This window comes from Panicum virgatum, chromosome 6N, assembly GCF_016808335.1.
Source record: "Panicum virgatum strain AP13 chromosome 6N, P.virgatum_v5, whole genome shotgun sequence".
Taxonomy (NCBI): Eukaryota; Viridiplantae; Streptophyta; class Magnoliopsida; order Poales; family Poaceae; genus Panicum; species Panicum virgatum.
The window spans coordinates 14,685,663-14,700,470 of NC_053150.1; positions in this window are offsets into that span (position 1 = coordinate 14,685,663).

Below are 14,808 nucleotides of genomic sequence, written 5' to 3' on the forward strand. Positions count from 1 at the left end.
TTTCTAGATATTAGATTAATTAAAATAAACTCTTTGCATGGCCAGATATGTCGAGCAAAGTGGCGTTTCAAGTTCATTACGGTGACTTCTATAGAATTACTCATGATTCCTATGGAGTAAATCTATCAGCATTGGAAAGAAGACAGTACAGTCTAGATAAACCCCTAGAGAGGAGTTTTGAGTCCATACGGAAATGTCTTCACAGGATGTTCAATGTGAATCCAAAGACCCATTTGCTTACGGTTCATACCTTGACTTTCTGGGAAACTAATGGGGAATTCTGGGACTTGACGCATATAAGTAGTACGGAAGAATGGCAACATTACATGCACGCAGCTCTTGAAAGTGGGTGGCCTCTCGCAATGGTAATTCAGATTCACCAGAAGACTGGTGATTTAGGTGAAGGGTCAACACACACAACATCTGACTGCAATGAAGAGATGGAAGAGGATAAAGAAGAAGATAACATGCAAGCTCCAGAACCAGAACCAGAATCACAAGGTTTGGCAGATGAAGGCGAGCGGATACCTGAAATTGTGGAGGAAATGGAGAAAGAAGACCAGGATGCGCGAATAATGGAGCAATGTGGGGACTCATCGGACGATGAGGACGATGAGCGCTTCCCAGTGCTAGGTGAATGGCGTAAAGAGAGTTTTGGGAATCCAGTGGTACAAGATATTAAGAGTTCGGAGTTTGAATACAGAGTGAATGAAGTTGTACAAGGGGCAAATTATCGTACCATTGAGGATGTGAAGGATGCTGTGAATCTCTGGGTTGTATCTCTGAGGAAGGAATTCATAGTACTGAAGTTTAGCAGCAAAAAATACGAGGTGAGGTGTGCAGATAGAGACTGTACATGGCGAGTGCATGCATACAAGGGAAAGTTCAAGACACACTGGGAATGTTCAATTGTTACACCACATACTTGTAGATTGATAGGTGTTGTGGGACATCATCGTAATATCACATCAACTTTCGTGACTAAGAAGATGTATGGGGTGATTCTTGACAAAATGGATTACGAGCCTGCATTGATAATTAGGGACATTGAACAGAATTTCCAGTATGTGATCAGCTATGCAAAGGCTTGGCGGGCTAAACAAAAAGTATTTGAGATGAGGTTTGGCACTTATGAAGCATCATATGACAACCTACCTCATATGCTTGAAGCAATTGTGCACAGAAATCCTGGAAATACTTTTGATACATACAGTGTACCGAGCTTGTCCGGGGGGCCAAGCATTCTGTTGCGAGCTTTCTTCTGCATTGGGAGCATGTGTGAGGGCATTCATTTACTGTCTTCCTGTTCTGTGTATTGACGGCACTTTTCTGACAAGGAAATATAAGGGAACAATATTGACGGCAATCGGAATTGATTGCAATAAGCAGATAGTTCCCATCGCCTTTGCCTTTGTTGAGAATGAGAACACAAAAAACTGGTACTGGTTTCTTGAACGTCTGAAGATTCACGTTGTTGCTGGAAGGCATAATGTTTGCCTTATCAGTGATAGGCATGCAGGTCTACTTGCAGCTATAAGCCAGCTCCAAGAAGGTAGTCAATTTTCACCTCCTATATGGCTAGATGTTGTCAATAGGTGGTGTGTGGGGCATATGGCTGCTAACTTTTATGAGCGGTTCAAGAATAAGGATCTGATGAATTTGTTCAAGCGATTGTGCACTCAGAATCAGCAGAGGAAGTTCGATGCTTTGTGGGGTATAATTGATGACATGACGCTGAATTGCTTAAGAGCCAAGCCTCATCATCCAGCAGGAGACATTCTACAGATTCATTAGTTGGACATGCTAAGCCATTTTCACGGTGGATTGATGGTGCGCCTAAAGAGAAGTGGTCATTTCTGTATGACACAGATGGGAGACGTTATGGGATCGAGACGACCAACCATGCTGAATGTTACAATATGATAATGCGTCGTGTTCATGGATTTCCTCTTGTTGGCATTGTTGAGTTCATCATGTATGGATGCATAAGGTATTTTAGGGAGCGATACGCATCAGCCGCTTCCTTACTTAATGATCCAGGAGTGCATTTTTGCAGAAGGGTCAATGAGTACATGGAGAAAAAAATTGAAAAGGCTCGATTTCACTCAGTCCTATCGATGGGCACAAATGAGCAAAGATTTGAGGTATCATGCAGGGACAGGACCGGACAGGGTGTCCGCAGACAAAGGGTAATTCAAGAAGTTTTGATAACCATTGACGGGAGAGTGTTCTGCCGATGTCAGAAGCCAAAGGTGCATCACTTACCATGCTCCCATGTCATCGCGGCTTGTTCTGTATCTGGGTTAGATGCTGCGTCATATGTTTCTCAATATTTCACAAAAGAAGCGGCAGCACAGACTTGGTGTCATGAGATATACGGCATCGGTATTCTAGGCCCATTTACTCAAAAAATCCCCATTCAATGCTCATCCCTGATGCAGCTACGAAAGCGGGGCATAGGCCAACGGCAGACACGTCGTATCCGGAACGGAATGGACAAGTCCGAGGCTGGAAAGAAGAAAAAACATTGCAACTTGTGTGGAGCGGACGGTCACACTTACAAGAAGTGCCCACAGCTTTCAGTACCCACTGCTGCTGCCGAGGCTGGACCTTCCGGGAATCTGACGGATGGATCGGCTCCACACACAAAAATTCGCCGCATCTAGTTGTGCATGTAACAGCTTGCAATGTATTTTTGTGTACGAAACTACATATATTTTGTATTTGTCTCGAATTTGGTTGTAACGAATGAAACCTTCAATGTAATATGTTATGTGGTATTTTGTTTAATGTTCTATTTAAATTTCGTTCATTGTATCTTATGTGGTATTGTATCATAAATGTAATCATTACAATCAAACATAGCAAACATATAAGTATTACAATTAAAGGTACAGGCGTCCCGTCAGAATTTACATCACAATCTAAAATCGATGTCCATCATATGTTATAGATCATGTCATGAAATCATCTAAGTCGTCATTCCAGTTGACAGATGGTGGTGCTGTAGGTGGTGCAGCATTACTTGACGAACCTCTCGCCTTTCCTTTTCTCTTTTTTCTGGTTCTAGGTTCATATACAGGGGGAGGAACATCAGGTGTTCGAGGCCATGATTTGGGGGGCATGAAGTCATCCATATCGTCATCCCAGTTAACATAACTAGGTGCTCGAGGTGGTGCAGCATGACTTGACGAACCTCCGATCATCTGTTCTTGCGGAGGCCAAGAACTATCACCTGAAGATCTTTTCCACCTCCTTCGTCTAATTTGCGGCATAACTCCACCGAAGATACATACCAATTTACGGAAATTTGGTATCGATTTGTTAATCAACTCCGTCTTCTCAGGGTAATCCTAGCATATAATTACACAATAATTTTACTATTTCATAAATATGGATTACAAATGATGGACGGGATTAGAACTGAATAAGAGTTACCTTAATGTGCATCTCATACACCTCTGGCCGCATCCATATCTTATAAGTAGTTTGTAATAATCTAATAACATAAGGATGATTCGCTAGTTCACATACCCTCATGTATATCTTCTGACGTTCTAGCAGGTGTTCCTTTAAATCTTGCATTGTAATACCTCGAAACAATGTCAAATCTTTAAACTCAACTAATTTGGACAACAACATCTCTATCGTACCATCCGCTAATGGATCCAACTTCTTACTGATTACAAGATGTGTCATGATCTCAAGAAATATACTAGATTTTTCTTCGGTTCATGAAAATCCAACAGAATTGGAGACAGCCATTGCCTTATGCTGCAATAACAATAAGATACTGTCATTCTAAGTTTACTATTCTATATTTCACTATCCAAAAACTAAATCTATTCTAATTCATCATTATTTTAGAAACAAGTCTATAATAGTTGAGAAATATTGGTTACCTGCGGTTCGGATCCAAAATCCGGCAAGGTTTCGCCGGTGAAATTACCTCCCTCACCCCTCCTTTCACCCTCTCCCCTCTCTGGACCTCTGCGCAAAAAAAATTATTTTTATTTACATATAGGTCCCTACCGCCCCCTGCCGGGCAGTAGGGGTATAGAACTGTAAATCTAAAACCAAAAATATATTTCTGTAATTTTTTTTAAAATATAAAAATTAAAAAGACGCCACAGCCGGCTTGTGCACCAGCACTGGCCTGCTCGCTTCGGGCAGCGCGTGGGCTACCGGCAAGCCAAGCCGCTGCCCCTGCAGCGGAGTGGGCTGCAGGAGCCGCCCCACCTGGACCGAGCCGGTCTGCTGTTTTTTAATTTTATATTTCTTCTTTTACGATTATGCAGAAATATATTTGGTACCAAAAAAATAGCAAAAAAGTATACTCCTCCCGCCGGTTGAAACGGATATAGCCATTTGAACCGGCGATAGAAGCAAATTCCACCAGTGGAGTTGGCGTGATGCTCCTGCATAGGCTGAGAGCACCGAGTTGCAGCACTTTACCGCCATTTGATATGGATATGGATATAGCCATCTGAAGTGGCTATAACCATTTGAAATGGAGGTAAGGCCTATGTCCCTTGCTCCCACCGAGAAATAAATTTGGTGAGAGAAACCACCATTTGAAATGGCTATAGCCGTTTCAAACGGTGATAAATCTCTATGTTTTTAGAAGACAACATTACTACAATGGCAATGTATGGCACGCAAAATAAGCTCCTGTGCAAACTATGCAAATCAGCAACCAGGCCCCAGAATTCTAATCCAATGACTAGAGATTAAGGTGGGTTAATTTAGCACTTAATCTATCCCACCAATCCCCTCCTAATCAAACTTTGTGAAAAAAAAACCCTGGAAACAAGTGCACCGCTCGGTTCGGTTCTGTTCCCTACCGTCGCTCCTCGCGATCGCATTGATAGGCCGCCGCCGCCCCTGCTTGACCGTCACCCTCCATAGGGTCGCCGCTTGGAGCCCTGCGAAAGGAGCCGCCCCAGCGATCCCTCGCCTACAGGGGCTTGCGCAGCCAGCCACGAGCCAAGGCAAGCAAGCAGCGTGCTGCAGGGGGTGCTCTCGTTGGGCCTCGTGTAGCAGGGGGTCATCTTCTTGGTCTTGGCGTACACGAGCGGGGGCGGCTTGTCTCTTGGCCGCAGCCTACAGCGGCGCTAGATCAGCAGGGCAGGCGGCCCCGGCCAGGGTCAGCGATCTAGCAGCAACGCATGGGGATTTGGCGCACAGGATCCAGCAGGGGCGGCAGCGATTCCTTCTGCAGGGGCGGTGCTACCCTATCGGGCCAGGACCGAAGCGGGGGGAACGAACCGATGCCTGGGATCCTAGAGGTGTTTTTTGCACAAAGTTTGATTAGGAGGGGAATGGTGGGGGGGGGGGTTAAGTGTTGAATTAACCCACCTTAATTTCTAACCATTGGATTAGAATCCTGGAGCTCTGATTGCTGGTTTGCATAGTTTGCACATAAGTTTGGTTTCCATGCCATATGTTGCCTACTACCATTTGAGATTTTGCGAGCCACTTAAAAAAGCCTTCTGAGGTGGGCTGGTCGGCGGCTCGCCTCTGTAATGGTGGCCGGGCCGCCGGCCGTGCAACTGCCTCTGTTAATACATTTACAGAGGCGGCCGTCGTAACACAACTGCCTCTGTTTATATGAATTAACAGAGGCGGTTACATTAAGACAACCGCCTCTGTTAACGTATTTGCAGAGGCGGTTGTCGTTATGTAACCGTCTCTGTTAATGCATATTAATAGAGACATTTTTTTAGGTTTGCCCGGCTTTGTTAAGTTTCCCTATAAATACCACTGGCCCCTTTCTTCCTCCCCGTGACTCCTCCTCCATTATTTCATGTTTTGAGCTCAAAACACGAAATTTTGCCATTTGAGAGGGGGGAGGTTTTGCCCTTGCATTTGGTTACCGGGCACCGCTAGAGGTTGATTTCTAACTCTCCATCTCTCTCTTTTCCATGATTTTGGTGTTTTTTCTAGATCTAGGATGAGGAGAGAGAAAACCGTATCTAGAGCTGACATCACTTTAATTTCTCACTGTTCTTGAGGTGTTGATTGGGCGGTAAGGTCTAGGTTGGCTCAGGGCAAGGCATGCCGTCGACTTGGGGCACATACCTTCTCTTGTTCGATACTGTCATCACCCCACCCTTCTCCGACTCGATCCACTGCTGCACGCCTTCTTTGGCTTGATACCACAGGTGTTCACACTTTCCGGTTTAGTTCTGCCCTTGCCCACCCCAATACAGCCTGATTTTGGTGTATTTTTTTCTCGCTGTGTGAAGGTTGTGTTAATGGACAGCTTACCGAGGGAACAATAGATGTATTAGATACCAAGTGTTGGCACCGATATGTCTTTCCTGATTCATGTGACAAAATTTGTTGCCGCCGCGAAAATCATCGTGTTAGTCAGGGTGTTGAGCTGACCATTTGTCCGTGCTGTAGCTGCAAGGACCAACTTCTCCACAAAGATGACGTCGTGAAATCTAACTTGATCCGCTATGGTTTCGTCGAGGACTACACCGTGTGGAAGTTTCACGGCGAGTCTGATCCGAGTGTCACTGGTGCATCTGGACGAAACTCTTCGACGCCCTCGTCAGTGAATGAAAGAGGACAACAACCCTCATCAACAACACCAACAGCGGGCGATGATTCTTCACAGCGTGATTACATCAATATTGATGAACTTCTCCAAAAAATGGGAGGCAGTGATGGTGGTGGGGTTGGTGGTGATGAGGAGGACGATTTTTTGGGGCCCGAAGATGCTGAGATTTTCGAAAACCTGGCTAACCGTATGGACCAAGACGACGTTCTGTTTGGGAATCCGAGGTGGCTGGAGAATTTCAAAGAGATGAAGCAGGCAGCAATTGATTCGCTGTATAACGACTGCCCGAAGCATTGGATGGCGTTGTGCTTTAACCTCCAGTTATGCAGCTAAAGTCTCGGCATGGGGGATATGACACTAGCTTCAACAACCTATTACGTATACTTGCTGACACATACCCAGAGGGTAACAAGGTGCCCGCCAATACCTATCGAGCGAAGAGGATGATCCGGCCAAGTGTCGATGAAGCTTGAAAAGTTCCATGCATGCACTAACCATTGTATCCTATATCGGGGCAAAGACATACTTGCAGAGCTGTCCACACTGCGGCGCTAGTCGGTACAAGAGGAATGCTGGTTGTCGCGCAGATATGGATGACGAGGGACCCAAGACAAGACAGAAGAAGAAGAAGAAGAAGAAGAAGAAGAAGAAGAAGAAGAAGAAGAAGAACAAGAAGAAGAAGAAGAAGAAGAAGAAGAAGAAGATGGTCAAGCCGCAGATCCCGTTTCCTGTGGATGAGGAGGAAGAGGGCTACATGCAGAGAAAAAGTCCTGCACTGTCGGTGTGGTACCTGCACGTGATTGATCGTCTGCGTGCTCTATTCGGGAACCCAGAGGATGCCAAGCTGATGTCATGGCAAGGATCGGCAGAACACATAAAGGCGATGGCAAGCTACGACACCCCACCGATGGCAAGCAGTGGAAGAGGTTCAATGACACATTCCCGGGGTTTGGTGCCGAGGCGAGGAACATCAGGTTCGCACTAAGTACCTATGGGATGAATCCATTCGGTGACCTCAGCAGCACTCATAGAACTTGACCGGTCATCCTCACCATCTACAACCTACCTCCATATCTATGTCAGAAGCGTATGTATCTTTTACTCACCTTGATTATTTCTGGTCTAAAGCAGCCAGGAAATAATATAGATATGTTCCTAGAGCCACTCATGGAGGACATGAAGGTGCTATGGAAAGATGGGGTCAAGATGATGGATGCGTACGTAAAGAAGGAGAGTGCTAAAAGCCATTATATTTGTCACCATCACCGATTACCCTAGCCTTTTTGCATTATCAGGACAAATCAAAGGTAAGTCAAGTTGTGTAGTTTGCATTGACGGTACCTGCTACACTTACCTTAATGGATCGAAGAAGTTGGTGTACATGAGGCATAGGCGTTTCCTCAACAAAAGTCATAGGTACCGGCAGGCTTTGATGAATCAGTTCTTTGAAAACAAGCCCGAGCCTCAAACTGACGAGCCGGAAAAGATGCGTTATGGGCAAAATGTGTTAGATATGGTGAATGGCATAAACATTGTGTTTGGGAAGAAGAAGAAATCTAACGAAGATGGGACCAAAGAAAAGAAGAAGAGGAAGCGGGAGCAGATGGAGGAGGACCAACCACCTGTCACCCCGCAAGTACCTTTCAAGAAGCAGTTGTGTTTCTTTAAGTACCTGTCGTACTGGAAGGAGCTTGATACGCCTCATGCCGTCGACTGCATGCACCTTTCGAAGAATGTCTTCGAAAGCACAGCCGGAGTCCTACTAGACATCAAGACTAAGACGAAGGATGGATCTTGCCTGTCCATACGCACGAAGGCAGAACCTTCGGGATGGGGTGCACGGGGAGGAACGTATGCACAGATATAGAAGACGAAATAGTGCAGGAAGCTCATCACAACGCCCTCAATCAGTTAGTGGTCATGGAGCAGTGGGTTGAGAAGCACCTGGAGGAGATCTGTCATGGTTGTGACGGACGCACAGAGGCGTGGGTACAGAGACAATGCAAGATCAATTTTCATGACCAGGATCAAACAGCAGGGCATACCTCCCTATGGAGAATCTGATGAATCGAGGCTTGCATCCGGCCCATCCAGCCAAATCACCTCATGGCAAGGGTATGACATCAATGGATACAGATTCCACACGAAAGAGAAGGACAAAAAGAGCGCATCATAGAACAGTGGGGTTCGATAGGAGGGCATCGACGAGGCCACTTCGGAGACAAAGACATACTATGGGCAGATTGAAGAGATATGAGAACTTGATTACGGCGGTGAACTACAGATACCCATGTTCCAGTGCCAGTGGGTCAAGCCGAATGCGGTTGTCATGGACGAATATGGGCTAACCACCGTGGAGCTTGAAAGTGTCGGCTACAAAGATGATCAGTGGGTACTAGCAAACCGCGTCGCGCAGGTAGTGTACTACCCGAAGCCCAGAGAATCCAAAAAGCATGTGGTTGTGTTAGGAAAGTAGAGGATTGTGGGAGCTGATGGAGTGCATAGCCCTGAGGAATACAACAACTACGTCGAGTTCTCGCTGTTTACCGATCATCCACGCAAGATCAAGTAAGTTGAGCAACGCTTCAACAAGACCAAGATGAAGCCTTGGTTCCGCTCTGACGGTGAGAAGAGAACAGTGGTTGTGTCGGCACCAAAATGATATGCATTTCATACAACATAAATGTAATAATTAATGTAGTGACTTATACTTAACTTGAGGTTCGCAACCGTCGATTTTGTAACTTATTATTGTAATGGAATCAATGTATATCGAAATGTTTTACTTCTATTATGCTTACATTTATATTGATTTTCGGTCTCTTGGCTAGTTTGTCTTCGTGGTCTTCTGGAACTTGATTATGTTGAGGTTAATGGAATTTATATTCAACATAACTTTGTTTAAGACAAGATTTTGTATTTCATTTGACGAAATATTTAGAAGTAACACAATTATAAAAAGGGAACGTATCTAGTGCAAACCACAGTTTTCATGAAAACCCGTGCAAACCACGGCAAAAATATAGTTTAAATTCACCAAAAAAATCACACGTGTAGATGATATGATGATAGACAACCTTATAAAATATCTTGTCCAAACTTGACTCCGTTTGTGAGATATAAAAATAACAAATTTCTAACAAATCATTTGGACAACTTTCTGGCTTGAAGTTTGTTATTTTTATATCTCACAAACGAAGTCGAGTTTGGACAAGATATTTTACAAGATTGTATAGCATCATATTATCTACATGTGTGATTTTTTTGGTGAATTTAAACAACTTTTTTGCCGTGGTTTGCAGGAGTTTTCACGAAGTTGTGGTTTGCAACAGATATGTTCGCTTATAAAATACACCTGCAATTATATCACGAAATATTTAGATAACACATCTAAAAGTCTGAATGTGCCTCGGTAGTGCTATCCAAAGTCTGAATGTGCCTCGGTAGTGCTATCATCAGCTTACATCTAGGTGAGGTTATGGATTTCATCAAAAAAAAATAAAAAACACCTGCATTTATAGAGAGAGATTGGCAATGTTAATATTTATCTGTAATCAAACTCAATCAAAAAAGGACAGCATGCATAATAAACGCAATTCAATAAAAAAGGTAAACTATTCATACTTTGTGAAGCAGAAATTATAGTACCATACTACTCGTCTCCGTTGGGCCAGAAGCTAAGTTCCAATACAAGGCATACCTTCTATTTGTATTCGAAACAAAATAATTAGCACACTCAATCAAAAAAGGACATCATACTGAAACGCATAATTACAGAGTCACAAGCATAATTAGCACAATTCAATAAAGAAAATACAGTACGTACCATACCGAAACGCCACAACCCACAAGCACAAAATCTGATTTCTGGGAACCTTAGCAGAGGCGGTCCAGTTACAGTGACCGCCTCAGTTAATGTTCCCATAACCGAACACTCTGCGCCCTCCGGTTCCAAATGCGCCGTCGCCGTCCTCTTCCACCCCGAAGGGCTGCCGGAACGCCGCTCGAGCTCCCTCCGCCACCGCGCTCGAAGACCCTCCTCTGTTGGACGTGCCGCCCCGGCCCTCCGCCTCCGAGACCCTCGCCCCGCCCGAAAGCGCCGCCGCCGCGCTCCAGGACCGGCCGTCCGCCGCCGCGCTCGCCACCCGAGTCGACGCGCCGCCGCCTCCGTCGTTTCCGGCCTCCTCTGCTCACCCGAAGCCGCCCACAAGGTGCGCCGCCGCCTCCCCGTGCCCCTACCCTTCTTTCCCCCCGCCGCCGGCGTGGGAGCTCGCCGGAATTTTGGCCGGACCGAGCTCCCCACGGTGAGCCATGTCCTTTGCCCCTCCTCGTCCCAGGTGCTAGGGTTTGCGGGCTTTCCGATTTCCTTTGGGCCTGTCGCATTCCTGTGAATTCAATTGAATTCCTGCTGTTAACCAGAGGAGGAAGAAGAAGCCATATACTTGCTAGCTGCGTTGTTGGCCGTCAATTATCACAGTAGCATAAAAATTAAATTAGCATGTTTGCACTTACAGATGTGTTGTGGTAATATGCAAGGTCTAGATAGCACAAAAATCTGCATTGTGTAGTTAAGTAGTCGAACCTGAGGGGGGAAATGATGATTGGTGATGTCAAACTTCAAATTTGAAGAGAATAATTACAAGAGGCAATGATGCTTTCCTTCCAATATGTGCTTGCTAGATAGGTGATTATTAATCTAAAAAAGGTGTTAATTTAGATCTCATGTAGAAGACAAGATATATTAATCACTATGTGCTGAGACTAGCAAGCACTAGATGACATGGTATGCCCCTATTCTATGAAGTGTAGCTAACGGTGTTAACAGAGTTGAAAAGACAACAAATACCCCTGACATGGATGACATGCTAGATTTGCATATTTGCCCTTATTTTCGAAATGTACAAGCAAATGGCCACATAAACTCTAAATAAATTATGTCAAAATCACATTTAAGCATAGAAGATTAAAGGGTATGTCACGATCACATTTAAGCATAGAAGATTAAAGCGATGAGCGGGTCAGCACCGCTGTGGCCGACGACCGGGCGCGCAGCGTCAGGGGATGCGGCGGATAGGTGCTGCAGCGTGATCGTGGCCTTCTCGCGCCCGACGAGGCTGCCGGACTCGGCCAGCCTGATGAGCGGCGGCAGGAAGCCCTCCGACATGAGCAGGCCGTTGCAGGTGCCTGACTCCGCGACCACAGGCCACGGGCGCCAACGCCGTGAGCAGCTGCACCAAGGCGGAGACGTTGGCGCGGCCGAGCACGGAGAGCACACTCTTCTCCTCGCTGCGTTGCGCCTCAAGGAGCCCATCCACGGCCCAGTTCTTGGCCTCAGTGTGCCCGATCTGCAGCCTCGTGAGCAGCTCCCGGACGTCCGCCTCCACCGGCGGCGACGGGCCGGAGGAGTCGGACAGCACGCCAGTCCTGACGAGCAGCGCGCAGTCCCGGAGGTTGAGGTCCAGCTTCCCGGAGAGCGCGTCGATGGCGCTCTGCGTCCGCAGCTTCTCGCCCGACGGGGGGGCCCGGCAGCGCCCCGCGAGGTCGGCCGCCTCGGCGAGCGTGGCGGCCACCGACTGCAGCAGCTCGCCGCACAGCACTGCTCCGCCCAGCGCTGCGAGGGGACTGGTGCCACCCTCCCCCTGCAGCCCCACGCCTAGATCCGCCCCACGAGGGGATCCGCGCGCGCCCTCCCCCTGCCGCCCTCCTGTTGCTGCCTTGCCTCTCACCGCCCTCCTGCTGCCGACCTGCCTCCCGCCGCCGCCAGGGAGAGAGTGAGAGAGTGGGGATAGGATAAGGAGTGGAGGAGGACACGGGAGAGAGAGGTGAGGCTGTTTAGATAAGACAAGGGCAATACGGTCATTGCATATCCTTTTTCTCTCCTCCAATCTTTTTTTTATTCCAAACAAACAATCTCCTCTTACGGCGTCCAGAAACGAGGGCAGACGGATGCTTCAGATTGAAAAAACAGGGGCAAATATGCAAAGTCTAAAAAAGAGGGGCAATGGCGCAGTTGGAGGTGAAAACGAGGGCAGTTATGCAATTTGCCCTAATTTTAATCCATAGTTAGCTATAATTTTTGTAGAATTTATTATGCAGTTTTGCTATATGTTCATTGACACACCTAATTATCTAAATAAATTAATAAAGGCTTGAAAATAAATTATTTTAGGATGGCCATTAAACTTTCCAGTGTTTTTATGATATGTGTGACATATTGGTTATACTGGTTTTGGGTATAAGCATGTTTACCACATAAGTTAATAACTATTTTCTCATCTTAATGAAATCTGGACAGATTTAAGAGTTGTATAAATTACACCTTGATAATGATGTTTGCCATGAAACTTATCTTTGGCAAAGTTGTAGATAGCTTGTGTATCGAGCTGCTGTTAAAATTTGGTGGCCATTGGCCCAATATATTGTGAGTTATGTCTGTTCAAAGTTAGGATCGGAAATCTGTTGCTCTCTGTTTTTCCAGAAAAGATTCTGTACCTTTGCATTTTTGACTTAGTAAACTTGTGAATCTTGCTGTGATGCTTAAAGATGAATTGTAGACAATTTCGTAAGCTTTCCAGAAAGTCATGAACCAACTCATTTGGAGTTCTGTAGCTCTAGTAATGATTTTTGCAAATAAATCATATGCTGCTGTCCAAACTGCAGTGCTAAGCTAATTGCTTTAGTTACACTTGAAAACGAAATTGTGAAAGTGACTACAAGTATTATGACACATACTGTAATTTGCAGATAGAATACTAAAAATGCACGTCTTTTTTGCTTTGCACTTTAATGCTTTACCAGATTTCCCAAGAAATGGCACTTGACAGTAAAGTGCCTCTTCGTAATCAAAAGCATAATTGATGTATTTGTTTGCTTCAGTTCCGAACATTAGATATATTGACTTTTTACTCGAACATTGAGCAATAATTACCCTTCTTTTATTGAAAGGAATAGTAGTTTTTCTTTAACTAATTAGATTGCCCTAAACATTATATATATTTAAAAATGGAGGTGGTATACGACAAGGTTGGCTTTCATCTGGGGTGAAGGACTGAAGATGTTCAATTGCAATGTAACTGAATTATTGCCTCTAAAATATTTAAAATTTCTTGAGTTCCAGGTGGTCCCAAATGGCTTCAGCAAAGGTGTTTGTTACACTATTTTTTAAACATGTTTCATAAAAGTCTGATGTTACAGATCAAATCGATCAGCTAGGGTAGCATCTATGGTGTATACCTTGGAATTAAGTGTGTAAATATTTGCATCATACTCCCTTAGTACATGTCATTTTGGATGAAATGTAATATTCAGTAAAGGATTTTTCTTCTTGCGTTGGTACTAGGAAAGCCATAGTACTACTACTTGTTTACTGAAAATTTGAATCACAAATTACTCGATGCACCATGCCGATCGAGTGGACAACTCTCTGTTATGTTCTTGTCAAGTTCGCAGGCCTAATTTACAAACACAATGCACTAAAATGTTAATGCTTAGCTCCATTGTCAGAAAAAAAGCATTCTCTCTGAGTCCAAAGTAACCAGGCTTTCATGACTGCAAATTTTTTAAATAACTCTCTGTTGTTCGTAGCTTTACAATGGCAGCCGAGCCTACTAAAGACTGGTGCGAGCCGAGTCCTTTAGAGAGTGATGACGAAAGCTTGTCACAGACGAGATCAACTCGTACGAGGAGGAGGTTTCAATCACACCGCCTCCAGAGAAGAAACGTCGTATGGAGGAAGAAAAGGAGGAACAAAAAGATCCGACCTATGCTCTGCAGGCTGATGATTCTTCAACTTCATCACAAAATTCAGGCACCCCACCACGAAAACAAGCAGATCGTGTAAGTAACTAACTAAAATAACATTAGCATATGATGATGAGCTTCTCGCTTAAGTATGAAACTAATGTGACCGAGTTTTTGTCCTCGACAGGTGCCGGTGGTACATTTGTGTTTGGAGTTCCCTGAGGAGGTGGGAGAACATGAGGGGCATGGATCCGATCTCACCCCGAGCACAACAGCTAAAACGAAATCTGCCAAGAGTAGCGGCAAGAAGAGGGGGCAACATGGGAGGCACAGGGTTCACAACAAGGTGCATGCCATACACAGGATAGGGCCACATGGAGAGCCCTTGGAGCCAGAAAGTGTCATCGGCACGTTCAGCAACCAGTGCTCCTGTATAGTCATGGAGCACGTGCCGATCACTTATTTGGATTGGAGGAAAGTGCCGAATGACCCGAAGGGTG